The sequence below is a fragment of the Chamaea fasciata genome, unplaced genomic scaffold (genome assembly GCF_029207755.1).
Source record: "Chamaea fasciata isolate MVZ Bird 193981 ecotype frontalis unplaced genomic scaffold, bChaFas1.0.hap1 SCAF_1, whole genome shotgun sequence".
Taxonomy (NCBI): domain Eukaryota; kingdom Metazoa; phylum Chordata; class Aves; order Passeriformes; family Sylviidae; genus Chamaea; species Chamaea fasciata.
The window spans coordinates 117,720,534-117,738,141 of NW_027094086.1; positions in this window are offsets into that span (position 1 = coordinate 117,720,534).

Genomic DNA, 17,608 nt, shown 5'->3' on the forward strand with positions numbered 1-17,608 from the left:
ATTACACAGACCTGCAGCATGGAAGATGTCTAGAGAAGAGAAAAGGCACTGCAGATAAGGGACATTGCAAAAAAACCACCTGCCCATAATGTTTGGGAGCCAGTCTAGGAAAATTGGATTATATTCTCCAATTTTGAACATCTCCCACTCTAAATTTCCTTTAATCTGTTCTTTAACCCTTTGGGCTAAATTTTAAAATGGAGGAGAAAAAGAAAACAGCTAGATCAGTTTTAAAAATTTGTTTTAAAAACCCATATCTTCATATCAAAATGACATTGTTTAGTCCCTGAAATGCAATATAAATTGTTTACAAATACATCAATAATGTATTGCAGGAAATGTTAATAGTTTAATGTCAATCTCAATAGCAAGAAAAATCAAATGAGTCAATTATGCCTATGAACTATTTTTCTCCCTTTCAGATGAACACAAAGCGAGGAACATGTAGCAGAGATGAGAAGTAATAGCCTACAGTGTCCAACTTTGAACAATTACTTGTTAGTCAAGACATTGAAAGTCTTGGTTTTACTTTCCTTCTCCTTTTCTTCCTTGTTGCTAAATTATGTGGTGAATTTTGGGCATTTACAAAAGTTTGATATTTAAAGGCATTCCAGGAAAAAAAAAAAAAGAGCTTTTTTCAGGATTGGAGCTGATAAGAAGCTGTGAGGTTTCATGAAGTAGCAGAGCTAAAAGGGGTGAGATCTGCATAAACTGATTATATCAATGCTGACATCAGCGAGTGCTCTCAGAGTTAAGAGTGTTAAAATAAATTGGGCCCATTGAAGCAAACAATACTTTTTTAACAAAGATTTTGATGTCTGAATCACTTTATTAAAGATGATCTGCAATCAACACAATAGCAGAATTTATTTTAAAAAAACCAAACCCTAAAGCCACACACTACAAAATTATAAAACACATCTTTTGGGTGAATGGAATGTTTACTTTTAAAACAACACTTAGCCTCTTAAGAATAATACAAAACAACAGAAAGAAGTCTATAATCTTTTCCTTCAGGGATTTCTTAGACATTGTTTTATTCAGGGCCAATAAAAAAGCATTCTGCATATTCCTGGCCCCTATGAAAAAAAGTATGCTGTGTAATTCCTAGGGTCCTAAGGACTTCTCAAAGATAGGAGACAAAGAACATGTGTTTCACCTATATTTTCCTTTTGATGTACAGAAGGAAATAATCAAAACCCGAAACCCACTAAAGCTGTTGGTATAAATTTGCTCTATGGGTTAAAATCCCTTGTGAATTCCCTTCAGTTAAAAGACTTGAAATTTACACTATATGCATGTATATGGTATGAGTTTATGTGAAATTTTCTTTTTTTAAAACAAATGTTTGAATATAACAGATGTTCATTTTGTTTGCCTTTATAGTGCTGGGTAAGAACACTAAAGTTGTTCCAATATATGGTCATAATATTTTCTCTTTCTTTTGGCAGACGTCAGATGCCTTTAACTTCATTCAAACTCAAATGAGCACTGCTGTAGTGGCAGTGTTGGTCTAATCCCATTTTCTGTCTAAAGTGATGGAAATTAGATGCCCAGAACAGAAAATGTCCCATCCTGTGTCACTGTTCTCTCCCTGAACCCTTGTTGTTAGGCCCAGGAAAGGATCCCAAATAATTTTGCCGGATTTGGTAACTAGGAGGTCAAGAAATGTCTTTCTGTGTCCAGCCAATGGTTCATGTTATCCCCAAACTCTGACAACTGCAGTAGCCGTTGCTACAGAGTGAGATCAGTTGGATAAATGTTGACACATTCTAACAACAGAGGACAGGATCCAGGACAATGCCGGATATGCATTGCTTTTGAAAATTATGAATTTTGTGATATTTTTTAGAAAAAAAAATTTAATATTATCTCAAAGCAGACATAGCCTGTTGACTGTTAAAATGGACGAGAAGAAGCTCTCTCTCCTGTTTGCTCCACTGCTCTACATTACCTTTTGGCTTTCTGATAACATGCCCCTAATTCTGTAACCTTTCCTGTTGAAAGTACTTGGACACACATTAACCATTAACCATAACATCATTCAGCTTTTCTAATTTCAAAGATGCAATTCCAGATATGGACCATCTGAGCACAATCTCTTGGTTTCCAATACCTCGGTGGGCATCCTGTTAGTTTTCATAATTTGACCTTTCTTATTCATTGCCTTAACTAATGCAACTAAGTGATATATACAAATATCAACTATAATAACTGGGGGGGGGGGGGGGGGGGAACCCAAGCAGGAAATACAATAAATTACTACAGCATTTCACTGGCGTGGTAAATGTTTCCTGCTTAACTTCAATTCTTTCTCTAAATACCTTTTATCTGTATTACTTTTTCTTTCTATGCTTCTACCTAAAATTGCTTATTCCTAACCCTTAACCCAACTTGAAAATTGCAATAATGGCTATAGTTTATGACACCATTATGAAATCACAAAGCATTGCCTATCTTTTTATTACTATTTTTGACCCTTTCCATGTGTTTTTGACAACCGTACAGTTGCATTCACTACCTCAGTGACAAACTCTCTATCCCATCAGAAAACTAAATCAGAGAGTAAACTTTAGAAAAACTTCTCTACTTTTTACCAATCCCCACCATAACATAATCAAAGATTATTTGCTACTTCAGGCATAGTCATCCACACAGACTGCCAGTTTTCATTCATGTCGCCTCAGATTTGCTAGATTGTGGTTTTTAGATCTTTTGCTGGTAGCACTTAAACCACAGGGATGCTCAGAAACATTCTGTATCAGTGGAGTTTGAGTGGGTGGATTGCATTCAAGTACTTTGTGATGGACAAACAACACTAAATTTTGGCATTAACAGCCATGACATTATTGGCACAGTCACAGAGATAAGAAATTAATTTCTGCAAGAGTTTTCAACAGTCAAAACAGACTGATGGTTTACTACATTTAGTTCTATGCCCACTGCTTGCTTCATTTCTTAGATACTTGTCTAACTTTGGAAGTCCACAAGCAGTTCAGTCAACTACTGTGCATCATGGCAGTAATTTGTTAGAGCTTTCAGAGATACAAGGGACAACTGCATTTGTGTCCTTAGCAAGGGGTGTTGCAACAGGATGATTACAGAGCTTGTATTTCACAAAGTCACTAAAACATAAAGTCACTAATTTTGTGGACAGTAGCAGCATTTGCAAATATACTGTCTTGGTTTAAGACAATTGTATGGGGTGGACAGTCCAAAATTAGTTAGCTGCCCTTTTAACCACTCCTTTTTCACCAATAAGGAGAATGCATGAAGATACAAGTGAAAAAAATATCAGTTTACTAAAAACAAAACAGCAACAATCAATATAACAGTAATGAACACTAAATACAATGTTGCTGAATCCCATGGAGTCCCTGGGAACAAATTAAAACAAGAAGGTGGAGAAGCCCCTCCTCAGTATGGCGACTTCCATAGCCAACCATGGATCAAAAGACAAAGACAATAGGGCAAAGAAGCCTCACTCCGCTGAGCCTTTGCCCTGTAACAAAAAACCAGGAAGACAGGAGCTTACAAAGCAGTTCTGGTAGCAGGTGTGGGGTGGCAGCTCCATCTGGGGCAGCTCTGAACCTGCAGTCAGTGGCTTTGCTTCTTTTGGGCCAGCTGGACCCAGTTGGTGCTGCAGTTCTGGGTTGCTTCTGCATTGCAGTGGAAAGAAAAATGGATTTGCGGGGCACTGAAACCCACAGGCTTGGCCCTGACAGCTCTGGATCAAAAGATGGGGATTGCCCCAAGTAACTGTGGCCAAAAAGTTGTTGCCAAATTTGCTCAAAAAAAAGTTTAGGATTGTGGAATGCAGTTTCTTGGAGACCTGTGCCAGGCAACTTTCCATGGAGAGAAAGAAAAGAAGGCATATGTCACTCTTTGCACTCACCCCAGGTGACTCTCCTGGTAGCACAGTGAGAAGTAAAAACTCCATGTTTCTGTTGCCTGTCTCTTGCTGGGACCCCGGGCCAACGTGCTCCTCGAACCCAGGATAAAACACCCTGGATTCTGCTTCAGGCTGCCAGGTCTTAAAGTGATAATTTTAAGCAGGTTGACATAGAAAAATACGGAACACAACACACCTTTTTTTTTGGTTACTCAGAACATATACAAATACTTCTACACTGGCAAATGTGATGCTGATTTCTAGGAACAAAGCTGGGAAGGTTCTTTACAAGGAAGCTGAGAGAAGTACAGAAGCATGCTTGATACTGCCTGTCTAAGAATCTGTATAAGTGAAATGTGATAGCTAAATGATAAAGCATCATTGACTTGGACTATTACAACAGTCTGAGAGAGACTTTAAAGAATTTGTACACATAAAATTATATCTTAATCTCTTAGAGAGCTGAGGGGATGTGGAATACAGGAAAATATAATGAAATCTTGCAATGATTTGTCAGTATGTTCATGATTACAAATTTGTGTCTGCTCTATACACTTTCACAGGTTTGCAAAGATACCACCTTAAATACTGTAGCATTGAAAATATGCTACTTTGCATCTGGAAAATTTGGTTTGTATTTCATTAATGTTTTAACATTTTCTGTGATAACACTTTGACATTTATTTCATGTACTGGTTAGCTCTCGTTTTGCAAGGCATTTTGTAAATTATTTTCTATGGGAACCTTTAAAAATCAGGTATGTCAAATGTCACAGTGATGCAGCAGGAAGAGGAACCAGACCTGGGGTCAGTGAGGTAAACTATTAATTTGTTGATATTGTGAGAAGCTCAAAACTGTCCTTATTTTTGTCATGCAAGAATCATATTCAAAAGAATTATTGACTAAAATCCATGCAACATAATCATGTCAAGTTGAGCCTGACAAAAGCAACTCAACTGTAGGTGGAATTATGCAAAATGATTAATCACAATTAAGTCAAATGCAAAGAAAAAGAAATATTTACCAATCGTGGAGTCTCCTACAAGGTTAATAGGTTGAAGATTTTCAGTATTAGGAAGTCAACTGAAGACAAGATTGTAAAGCTGAGTGCTTATTTCAAGTCCATGATTTATTAAGCCTTTGGAATCCAGATAGGTATTTTTCCTGAGAAGAGCTCTTGGCTTTTAACAAGTTCTCATATCAAAAGCCTTACTGATCTCCAAGTCACCAGCTTACCAGAAGTGATGGCTTATGACAAAGATCTGGGCAGCTCCTCAAAGAAAAAGAAATCAGAATCACAATTAGATGGTTATATTTCTTCTAAAAGCATTTCATACCCTTACTATTGTCCTGTCACAAGGCACTGGCTGAGATCACAGCCTAATGACTCGGTTCTGAACTCCTTTGATGTCTAGCAAAAGCCTAAAAATATTATTATTGAAATATTTAATCACCAGGACTTTTAAAATATTTTCATAATTCCAATTTGATAAGCTGATTGCATTGTAAAGACATTGACATCAATATGAATAAAACTCTCCCATATAGGCAAAGTCTCACATAAAACTATCCAGTGACTTCTAGTCATTTGAATTTTATGAGACAGAACAAAGAAGACAAATTAGCTCAAGCACACTTTGATTGCAAATGAAAATACCACTTAACACTGTAACAGTTGAAAGAGCACAAATATTGAGTAAGTGGTACAACAGATTAAAAGTCTTTATATCTCCCATGAGGTACACATATGAGCTAGAAAAATATAAATGTTTCAATTATTATCCTGCATAATATTTTTCTCCCTAACTTTTCATGTTCATGCATTTTCTTTAAAAATTGATGAAACACAAAAAGGGGGATTTGTTTATTCAATGTTCTTTTGTTTTGATTCCTGTAGGATCACATGGTAAACCCACACAGATACAGATCCTTTTCTCAGCTACACTATTACTGGTCAAAGCCATGCACTTCCACTGAGGTTGGTGAAATTATATGGTTTAAGAGTTGAACTACTGACAGGAATAACTCCAGTACACAGTTGCCTAACTTCTAACTCAGGTAATTCTCCCATTAAATTAAGGGAAAGAATAGTTCAGCTAAAGTGTAGAAAAGCAGGCCCATAATCGTGAAAAGGTTAAAGTTCAGGTTTTGAGCTATGAAATAACCTTATTTGAAGGATAAATGCTCTAATACCATGATGGGCCATTATTGGTCCCTTACACTGATGTAAGAGACTGCTGCAACACCTTAGAAGGTGTCAAAAACTCATGAAATGTCCCGCTATTTCATCAGCAAGGGGAGGTACAGAAGGTGTTTCCACCTAGCTCAGCACAACACAAATCCCATGGACCAGGTGTCTCCTGGATTTTTTCCCCCCAATACTTAAGGGATACTATCAGCAACCACCACTTCGACAAGGCTTCAATCACTGAGAAGGCCAGAACAAGAAAGCCAACGGGATGTCATTGGAATCTCTGTAGTGGTGATATTTTTTCTACTTAATCTGTTTCTCTGTCATTCTCTTTCTCTCCCCCTCCCTCCCTCTTTTCCCCCCTCTCTCTACCTCACATTTATTGTTAAATAAAAATCTGTACTATTGACTTCAATATATTGTCTCATTTGTGCCTTAGCTCCAAAAGAGGCATCTCTACAATAATTCTAATAATGAGACTTTAACATTATTTTCACTCACACAGTCTATTCTTGTGTTCTTAGCAGACACTACATTGTAAACAATCCCTGAGCTTGTCTTCCATACGCTAAATGGAGCTACTTTAAAATTAGAGTTTGACCACCAATTTTCTTCTTGAATACTTTCAGAAAATAGCATCTGATTTGAGAAAGCTCATTTGTCACAGATTTGATTTACAGTTAGAAAATAGCTCTATACAGCGTTGGATTTAAGTCAGTTGGAAATGTGTGGAAAGACAGCTTCAACATATTTGGAACAGCTGACAAAAACTACATTTAAAAAATAAACCGTGTCTGAAGACAAAAAGAGAAAGCCACTGTCACTTTTTAAAAAAAATTTCCTTAATTATGAAGAATAAAAAATAGGCATGGCATCTGTGCAACAGAGGATTGTTGTAGTCCAACTCAGATTCAATATATAGAATTTCAGTTTCACAGAACCCACCAGGGAAAATACTCACCAAAGTTGAATATAAAATTGAGACAAAAATCTACTTCTTCTTGTTTGAGGAAGGCTGTGATTATTCAGGAACCATAACATCACAGAATCACCGTATTTTTATGTTGGAAGGGAATTTTGGAGATCATCAGTCCAACCCCTTTGTCAAGGCAGGGTCACCTAGAGCAGAATTTACAGGAAAGCATCCAAGTGTGTTTTGAATATCTCCAGAGAGGGAGACTCCCCAGCCTCTCTGGGCAGCCTGTTCCAGTGCTCTGCCACCCTCCATGCAAAGACATTTTTCCTCATGAACCCTTTCTATTTTAGTTTATGCCCATATTAGTATCAGAACTTTTAGTAGTGCAAATATTTTAGCAAGTCTCCATTTAAAGTAAAACTCCCATAAGTACTACTTAAAGAAAAGACTAAATTTTGTAAGTAGCACCATTTTTCTGGTGTTTTAATAGGTGTTGATTTATATAAGCCATCTATGTTGCTGATTTGCATATTTCAGAATCAAGTAAACTGAAATAGTATGGGTTTCATTGCCACTTCAAGAGTGGTTCCAAATACAACATGGCATTTGTATTTTCCTCACATTCTTAAATTAACCTGGCTAAGAGCTATCCTGTAATATAAGAATTTCACCACTCCAGTAATTTGGCAGAGCTGCACTCCTTATGACAATGCAGGACACTAACACTTTCTTTCTGAACACCACCTGCATAAACAACACTGACAGACTACCATATTTAGGGGTTGTCAAAACATTGTGACAGCAAATTTTAGTAATCTAGAACTAGCATCGTAATTAAGATTGGCTCAAGTTCTACTGAAGACAAAAAACTCACTTTTTTTCATAAAGTGAAATATGAAAAATTTGAAATGAAAAATGAGGTACTTTGCTCATAAAGTGAGCAAAGTAGAAATTAGATTCCATGCCCATTTTCAACTTGTTAGGCAATTAGACTGGAGTTCTGAAAAATCATTCTTCCTCTACTTAGATCATGCAGGTTAAAAACATACTTTTAATTTAATGAAGAAGAAGAAATTTACACAGCTGATTGGTTTAAATATGAACTACTCTAGACAGGAAATTAGTTCAAAGTGGAATATCTATTCTATTTACAGTTAATCAGTATTAGAGTATCAGTCAATGAAATCAAAGCACTCCCAGCATAGACACACTGGGTTTGTATCACTCCAATAAAAACTTATCATTCCCAGAAGGAACGACGGAATGTGATAATAAGAACAGCTTTCTTTTTTTTTAAGTGAGAGGAACAGATGTTACAATGGAAATCTCCAGAGTAGACACCTGTTATAAAAATGAGGTGCTTAAGCTTAATCATTTAAAAACAGTGGTAAAACACATCTAGCAGTTTAAAATCAGCTCAATATGTCTAAATGATAACAGAAACAAAAATTTATTCTGTTTCAGTAAATCACAAATAGAGAGAAGTCCTTGACTAAAGAACTAAGGGTAAATTAAATTCTTGTAGTTCTACTTCAATTAAGGCCAAAGAAACTTTATTTTTACACAGACTACATACCATGCAAGGGTCAAAAATGCTTAATGCTGAGCATCTGCCTCCTATTCCTTTGCTTTCCATTTGACATTAAAATCAAGTGTAACTGTTTATTATAGACAGCCCTAGAAAATTCATCATCATAGTAAGTATAGCAACTACATGTAGACAGATAATAATTTCTGCCACAGAAATAGTATTTTAACATTCAGAAAGGACCTCATTCACTGTGCAAACATTATTTTTATTCTCCGAAGCTTATTTCATCTCAGTAGGTTTTTGTATGGACATTTACAGATCCCCTTGCTCTACTGTAGAGTATGTATCAGAGATATGCAGTAGATGCACCAAGGCAATGTAGTAAAGTAAGTAACAGATGCAGTTTTTATCACAAGTGGTACATTTATTGTTATTCAAGTTGAATCATGTGAATGCTAAATTTCTCATTTTTACTTTGCAGTGTGATTATCAGCCATTTAGGTCTCCAAAATCAAAAGTACATGCACAGTAAAAACTTGACACCCACCCAGAAACCTATGCCAAAGTGTTTTTATTAAATGTCATACTTCTAAAATCAATTATTTTTGGAGGCTTAGTTTAAAACACTTGGTTTTTGCAGAAAACTTTTCTCATTTGTGGTTGCTAAAGAAAGCTTAAAAATGCAAATCCAAAAAACTGGAAGACAACAAAGCAGACTAGACCAACTAGAAATGTGTATCTTTCTCAAGTGTCCAATTTTTATGCCATACAATTATTATTTTTGACCTAAACTATGATTTTGGATTGCTTGAGATGACAACATTATAAAAAATGTGACACAGGATCACTACTAAGATATCTGGAATTGCTTCTAATGCCCAGTCAGGGGCAAGAATCAAAGTACCAGAACTCTCTGGATGACAAGAAGTCAGTATCCAGCAGTAAATGCATGTGACATCTCTCAGGACAGTTACTGCAGATCCCACAGTAGGGCAGAAGTTACCAAGCTAACTGTAAGCAGCTTGGTTTGGAACTGAAGGCAATGTTGCTTCAGCAACAAATAACTATTTAGATGTATGGAAACCATATGCATGCAGAAATGTTTACTGGGGCTGCCAGAACCATGATTGATGGAATGGCAGAGTCCTCCCTTCTACAGGCTCATGAATAAGCTTGCCAAGCAGTGGGAAATACCAGAAAGCTGTGAGTATTGCCAAATCACTAAACTTTACCCTTGAGTTTTACAGAGTTTAGCTTCCTTTAAACAGTCTCCTTTGAACTGCAAATCATAGTCCTTAACTTCACCATTTCTCTCCTCCAAGCGCAGCAGTAATGATTTAAAGCTCATTGGTTAGATCATTTCTCCTCCTGCAAATAACGTGATTAGAACTAACTCAGCCATCTCTGCACATCTGTGTTATGTAGGGGTGCAGAACGAAACTAAATCGGATCCATGACTCAAGGATCATTCAACAGGTCTTTAGATATTGTCTTTAGAACTGTTACAAGTTTCCATAAAAGACACAGAAGAATAATTAAAAATTGACAGAAAATATTCCACTGTGGCAAAAATAAAGGAAATGGGGAAAGAAAAAGCAAACCTCCCAACATCTTGCTTCCACAATCAACTATTACTTCCTTTCCCACGTTCCTTTAACCAAGACTGAAAAACTACCTCATTAATAAGAAAATTTAAGCATGTCAGACCTGTTGTCAAAAAAATAAACAGAAGATTTGGGAGGATGGACAACAGCATGTGTGGGTGTCCTAGCTACAGAGGTAAGAGATGGAATTTAGCGTTAGGGGTGACCCAAAATCATATATTCCATATCTTCTCCACATCAACCCGCACAAGCTACTTTAGTGTCTCTTTAATGCCCGGAGTCAGAATCAGAACAGCTGTGTTTTACCCGAGCTCGTGGCAGGGCAGGCGTGCTGGATCCCTTCAAAAACAGGGAAGAGAGAGGCCAATCCCTTCTCCGCTGCCTAGTACCATTTGCTGGGGAAGGCAGTGCCCTGCTTTTTCAGGGGTGCCCTGTGGAGACAAAGCCTGCTGAGCTGCACAAGCCCCCCGGCAGCATTGAGTCCTTTTGGACAAAAACAGTTTTCCCCAGGTTTTGTTTTTCTGCTGCTCTCGGCTGTTTTGTTTGTTCCGGGCGGGGGAGGGAGATTGCTTTCTTGTTGCCGTGTTGTTTCCTTTGTTCTCTCTCTCAGCTGCATGGTCCAGAGAGAGCATGGTCCCCGGGACAATTATCAGGATCTCCTCCGGAATCGTGGGTGGGCATTGAACTGTTTGCCTCAGTATTTTTTGTTGTTGCTGTTTTCTCTAAGTAAACTGTTTTTTTGGTTTTTTGGTGGTTTTTTTTTTCACTTATATCTCTTCACATTTGTCTCCCCGTATTGGTAGAGGGGAGAAGTTAAAACTCCAGGTAGTTTTTCTTGGAATCTCCACCCCATAAATTGTCTTAAACTAAGACAGAGGGCAAACAAGGGAAGATTCCAGTGATGTTAACAATAACACAATACAGGAAATATTTTCTCTCAGAATAGATAATTCTGTCATTACTCTGCTGAGGTGTGAATCTGCAGTAATTGCATTCATATCAGGAAACACCTAACGATAAGATCTAAACAACATTTTCAGCTACTACTAAGTCAATTCTGAAACTCTACCATTCAGGTATGCAAAGAACTGGAGTTTTCCAAATTGTGATGAAATTATCACATTGCTCATATTCACATACTTCTGTCTATCAGCTCTACAGCAAAAAAATGGCAAGTTAAATGGCTCTTAAAATTTAATTGCTTACTATTACTTTTTTTCTTTCAAATGTAAGGAAGGAATACACGAGAGGTGACAATTCCACCTGTATCAAGTTCGTTAAATCCCTCTCCCACTCCCCCTTCTTAAAACAATTTCACAGTAAGTTTAAATATATAGCATTTCCTTGGACAAATCAAAAAAAAAGTGTCTAAGACATCTCATGTTTCATGACCTTTTGTAGCTAGCCCTGAGTAAAATTCTGACATTCTTTCTTGATTTAATGTCAAATCCAAAATTTAGTGGCTTCTCACCACTTCTTGGTTTGAAGTATGTTATTTTCACCAGCCTGGACAGTTTTCAGTGTATGCTTTTGCAGCTCAGTCTTCATTTTATGTTCGGCTCTAATGTTACAAGGAGCTATTTAAGAAAAAGGTGTCAAGCACAGTACAAACTGTTTAGTTATACTGAATGACTGGTATCAGGTCTGAACACTTGAATTAGCTCAGGCTGGTACCACCTTAGTAGTCAAGTCCATTGCCCAAAGCATTATTTCTCAGCACCTGTGGCTGTGACCTCCACATAAGTGACCTCCACTTACCTGTATAGTTCTGTTCAGTCTACTATGGCAGTCATGAGCGGATCCATGTTTTGAAAAACTGTAAGCACAACAAAATTAAGAACACTCAGGTCCTTACCGAAAGTTCCTAATTTCAAGCAGATCGCTCACATAATTCCAATTAAGAAGTCAAGGATTGCCTGTGCAGTGGGGGACACAAAATAAATGGTGTAAACTTTAATTCAGACAATTCAAAAGTTTCAGACAAGCAAGAGTTTTCCGAGCAGGCAACTGATGCTTCCACAAATAAGGAAATAACAAATTCATTTTGCAAACAAGATGGTCAGGGCTTTGTTTCTTTTCTCCCCTGACAAAAAGGCATTTCTTGACAGTTGCTAAGTCCACTGCCACACTAACAGGGGATACCAGTCACAGGACGTGATAAAAATATCCTTGACATCAGTTCTATTCAGGAAGGAAAGAAAATATCAAAAGCAGGCAATAAAATAGAGACTTTCTTTCATTAGAGAAACATAATTAAACTGTGGGCACATTTTATATACAATGGCACTAAGAAGTATTGGAAACCTGCTTTGTTCTCTGACACTCATACAACTCCAACAATGTATCTATAAACATCTATTAACATACTAATCTCTGAAATTACCTCACTAAAGAAATTTCATTGTAGCAATGAAAGTTGTCAGTGAGAAAATTTACTCCAGAACATTCAATATTACTATAGTAACTTTGTTAATTAAAGCATGAAAGAGGTTTAAGCTGCTATTTATTTTTAAAATAAAATCAAGAACCCAAACTTAGAAACAGAAAAAGGTTACTCATGTGATGTAAAATCAGAAAGCACAACATACTGACTAAAATTTTTTTAAATTCTTGTTCTAATTTTTTTCCCACCAATATATAATAAGATTTTTGAAAGAAAAAAAAAATCATCATTAAGACTTCTCGCAAAAACTCTAAATGAAAGATGGCCTGATTGACAAGTAGTTTAGTATCCTATATATACATCTAGATCCAAATATACATTCCAGCAAAGACACTGCAAATGAAACTCACTCAAAAGTTAATTAAGGCTTTTATACACATGGAACTGTTCCTGATTAATTCCATATGGGCCATTCTTAAAACAGAAGTGCCTCATTCCATTTTGGTTAAAACAAACGGGTTTGTTCAGGAATGAGTCAGTCACAAATGCCATAAATCAGAACCATTCCTACACTATTTTAATTACTTGTGACCAAATGGGATGAAAAAGGCTCCAATCAGTAGGCTTTAATTCCTAAATTTAGAGGTCTATCTGTAGGGATCTCCTTTTAATCTCATCTTAGATTAGGAATCAGATCAAAAAATATTAATATTTTTACTTTTTAAAATATATACAGAAAAAAAAATGAAAATATATACTAGCGCAAAGAGACACAAGCCGTAAGTTTCTGAAGAACGGCTTTTAGGTTTCAGGCCTTTCAAATGTCTCCCTCTTCTCTCTTCATAAATGTTTTGATCCCCCTTGAGGGTCAGAACTGTGGGAATACAGCTTAGAAGCAGGACTCAAAGTATTGCTGAACTCATTACAGAAGTAGATGTGCTACAGGGCTACAAGCCCAGCCAAGTTGAGGCAAGACCCTGAAGGAGGAAAAGATCAGGGTGGATATATGTATGCAAGACAGTACAGGCCTGTAAGAGTCTGCACTAGCCCATAGTTAAGCAATGTTACTAAGAGACATAGCTATTGTTGTTATGCTTGAAAGTTATATAAACCAGCAGTGTGTTCAATAAAATCGGCTTCATGATGCAAACCATGGGGATCCCGTCTCTTCAATCGCCCAACACAGAACTGTTTCACAGTCCTCATCAGTTGCATGGCAAAGACACATCACAAGAGGAGACGCAGACTCATGAGAAAATAGAGACAGAATCTCTCTTTTCCTCTGTCTGATGCAGTAAAGGAACTCGATGCCACAGCAGCAGTCCCACGTGACTATTAGTCAAGATATGCATATATACATACAGGCAACACAGTCTGTCTTGACATAAAGGATGGAATTAAGTCTTCAGGAAGGAGAAAGCAAGAAAATGAAAGTTTTCCAGGAAGGCTTCAGAGAGCTCAGGCCATAAGACTAATATTGCAGAAAACACAGTAGTATTACCACCTCTTTTTTTTTTTTGCCTAACATCTGTCTAGACTGACTATACATTTATTTGTAAGATTCGTACATAGCCCACTCACAGTGTTTACCATTCCTCGTCTTTGTTTCCTTTGATTCAAACATTTTTGAATGCTTGAGAAGTATTTTTGGCTGTCTCTTCAAATGACTGACCACCAAATGATACTGTGATTCTGTGGAGGATAAAAAGGGAAGGAAATGAACTTACATTTTTATAACCCCTACACATTAGCTTTGTGAGAAATACCTCACAATAATAACCTTTATGGAGTCAATACCCTATGTGTTTCTTACATTATTTAAATATATTATTTTCACCTGGTAGAGAGAGGATTGAGAAGGATTTGGAAAATTGCATTACTCTCAAATCAAGTGCACTTAGCAGGGAGTTAATGACTTTTGTCTTAGTGAGTACAAACACTGCAACAGAAAAACCATCCAATACCACCAGAACTGCTGGCTCCCTTTGAGAAAAGTATATCTAGGAAGCTATTGTCTTTCCTGTATGATTCGAGCTGCTTTAGAAAAGAAACTTAGCTTTGAAGGTTGTAAAAGATTTTGTAGGATTTACTTACACAGCAAGAATTTTTGGCATAGTATGTTTGCAATACAGACTGAAGGCAATTTCTTTTTCCGTATGTACATGTTAGCCGGGAGTTCTACTGCAAATGCAGTTATATTAAACAAGATTTTATCCTGTAGTGGAACACTGCCTATTTCTCTTTCTACCATTTGTCATGTAGACATGAAGTGATTTTAAATCATTAGACTTCGTTAACACGGCCAGTACAAGAGCAGTTTGCACAGGCAAACGATAATAGTCACAGCAAATAATCCTCGACCTTCCAGTTACTGCTTCAACAAAAGACCTTTAGTTACTGGTCTAATGGCTCACTCGCTGCTATTAAGTTTCCAGTAACCAACGAGTTATCCCCGATCTTAAGTGTTTAACGCTTTGTATAAGAAAGGAAAACACAGCCAGAAATGTTTATTGGATATATTTCATTCTGCTACTGATCGCATCAAGTGATGAATATCGTTCATTGTCCTCTTCTAACTCTAGTCAGGAAATAGTGAGACTCACGGCATCCATGAATAAACTCATGAAGTAGCCTCATAACCTAAACATTGATGTTCAGCGACTAAGGAAAGGTTGCAGGAAATTTCTCACAGGACTGGTGAGGCATCCTCGTAAGCAGGAGAGAAGCTTGAATCCCTGTTCCATAAGAAAGGGAGTTGTGTCCTCTAGGAAGCTGGGGCAGCAGAAGTTCACGCCAGTACTTTACGGCCGGGTCTTTTCTCTTAACTATGGATCAACTACTTTGCTTCCAAACTCTGTCTGGTCCTCACCTGCCGTAGTGAGATGCAAATGCGGCAATCAGCGTTGATGAGATGAGCTGAGGGCTGGGTACTTGTATCCAGAGATAGTTCTAAGAGGAACAAAAATGGCAAAGATCCACTGCTGATTTTCTTCCTTCATGGTGTCAGTACATAGGATGGATCAAGAAATAACAAGAATAAGAAGAAACATGTAACTTTTGGCCATATATGAAAACAGTCTAAAGATGACAAAGATTTGTCCAAGGTTCAAAAAACAAGAAGGCATCTGTAGGCTGCATGTTTTCTTTTAAGGGTTTCCCAATTTTATATAGCAGTATAAGGAGTCTGGATGTAGGATCGCAGGTCACTATTTCAATCATGTTAACTGCTGCGTATGTGATTTTTTATCTGTGGTCAGAAATAATCTTTAAAAGCTCAGACCATTTATAGCATATTCTGTAAATACAATTTTGATTTAGGATTTTATATAAGAGAAAGTTTTAAAATACCTTTATCCCTCTTTCAGTTCTACCCTTTTCAGAGAATAATTTTTATAAAAATGGAACATTAGAGAAAACAAGTAATTGGGATTTATTTAATCAAATATAAAATGGAGACTCTGTAAAAGTTTGCTGACATCTTGGCTGAAATAGAGATAATAAAGAATAGGTGCAAGTGGTGTAAGCAAAAAAAAAGTATGTTTGGACTTAAAGACTTAAGAGCATAAATATTTTAGTTCTCAATAGTAGTGAATTGCAGGGAGATGGTTCTCCAGAAAGAGCTATATGTAGTGTACTCTAGGGAACACATTAGGCTCAGAACAATGATGTCCTTCAGAAGGAAACAACCGAGTGAAAGATGGGCTAAATCAGGGCCAAAGCAGAGAGCTGAGAGGTTTGTCCAAGCCATGTTTCTGTAAAGGCTGGCAGCCCACTCCAGAATATACAGAAAAGCAATAAAGGGTCCTGCTTTCCCTCATTTTTCTTCTCTAGCAGATGGAAGGTTGAGGCTCTGCAAGGAAGTGGCAAATATCACAGTATTTGTTCGATTTGTTCTGGCTTCTACATTCTATTCTTTCAACACAAGACACCAAGGTGAAACACCCTGAAGGAATGGACATGGGTCCTGCCATTGCAAGTAATTTGAACTTCTAGCATGGTGAGGGAAGAAAAGTTTTCAGGGTTTTTAAATTTAGAGAAAAGGTAGAAGTACCTGCTAATAAACTAATTATTAAATTATAAACTATCTGTAAACAGACAGATATTCAAACTCCTAGTGCAGTGAAAAAACTCTTTCTAGAAACCAGAGATACGTACAATTTGTTGTAATTCAGAGCAGCCCTGGAAGCATAGGATAGCAAGGAGATATTGTTCATAAACATATTTCACTTTTATTCTGTCTTACTAAGTGTTGAATGAATGAGATGGCTCTAAATACAAGGAGAAAAGCTTAAGCAACCAAGTATTTTTTCTATACACTGCCTATTTGCCCTGTGGCTCTGTGTTAAATGCTCTAAAGGGATCAGAGAACCTTACAGGAAAAATCACTGAGTATTATCAAATACAGTCATGAAAGGAGCTCAGGAAATGCTTTGGAGGTTGGCAAGCACAAGGAGAAATGAAAAGTAAGAAAAATCACTGTACACTTGCCCTGTCTTCACATCCTTTCTCTAGGCACTCCTGACTACTCTGAAGGAAGATACTGAACCGGAGGTACTTTTGATCTGAATCATGCACAGCTGTCTTTATATGTTCCTGTGTACTTGTCTATAAGTCATTCTTGTAGAATATTACATACCTGTGCAATACACTGAAATTTTTCAGTCATGCCATAGTACAAACTGAAGTGTGGAACCAGCTTTCCTACAGTAGTTATTCAGGTAAAAATTTAAAGAACTTGTCAGAATTTAAATGCCTCAAGGCTAAACACAATTATTAGAAGTGTTAAACATAACCTTGAAAACCTCATAAAATGATTTCAACCATGTCCTGACTTAGATTATAGATTACTCAAGTTACGTACGGTTTAGCCCTTAAGTTTTCACTTGCTTATTCTGTGAGTTAAATTTATTATCAGACTAATTAAAGCGTTCTAAAATAATGTCGTTTCTAGGGAAAAAAGCTCCCAAATTCCACTACTGAAAATTAAATGAATGAATGAATGTTGAAAATAATATTCCGCTTTTCATCCACATCAAGAGGGGAAAAAAAAGTAATTTTGTTGGACTGTTACACATGCAGAAATTCATTGTG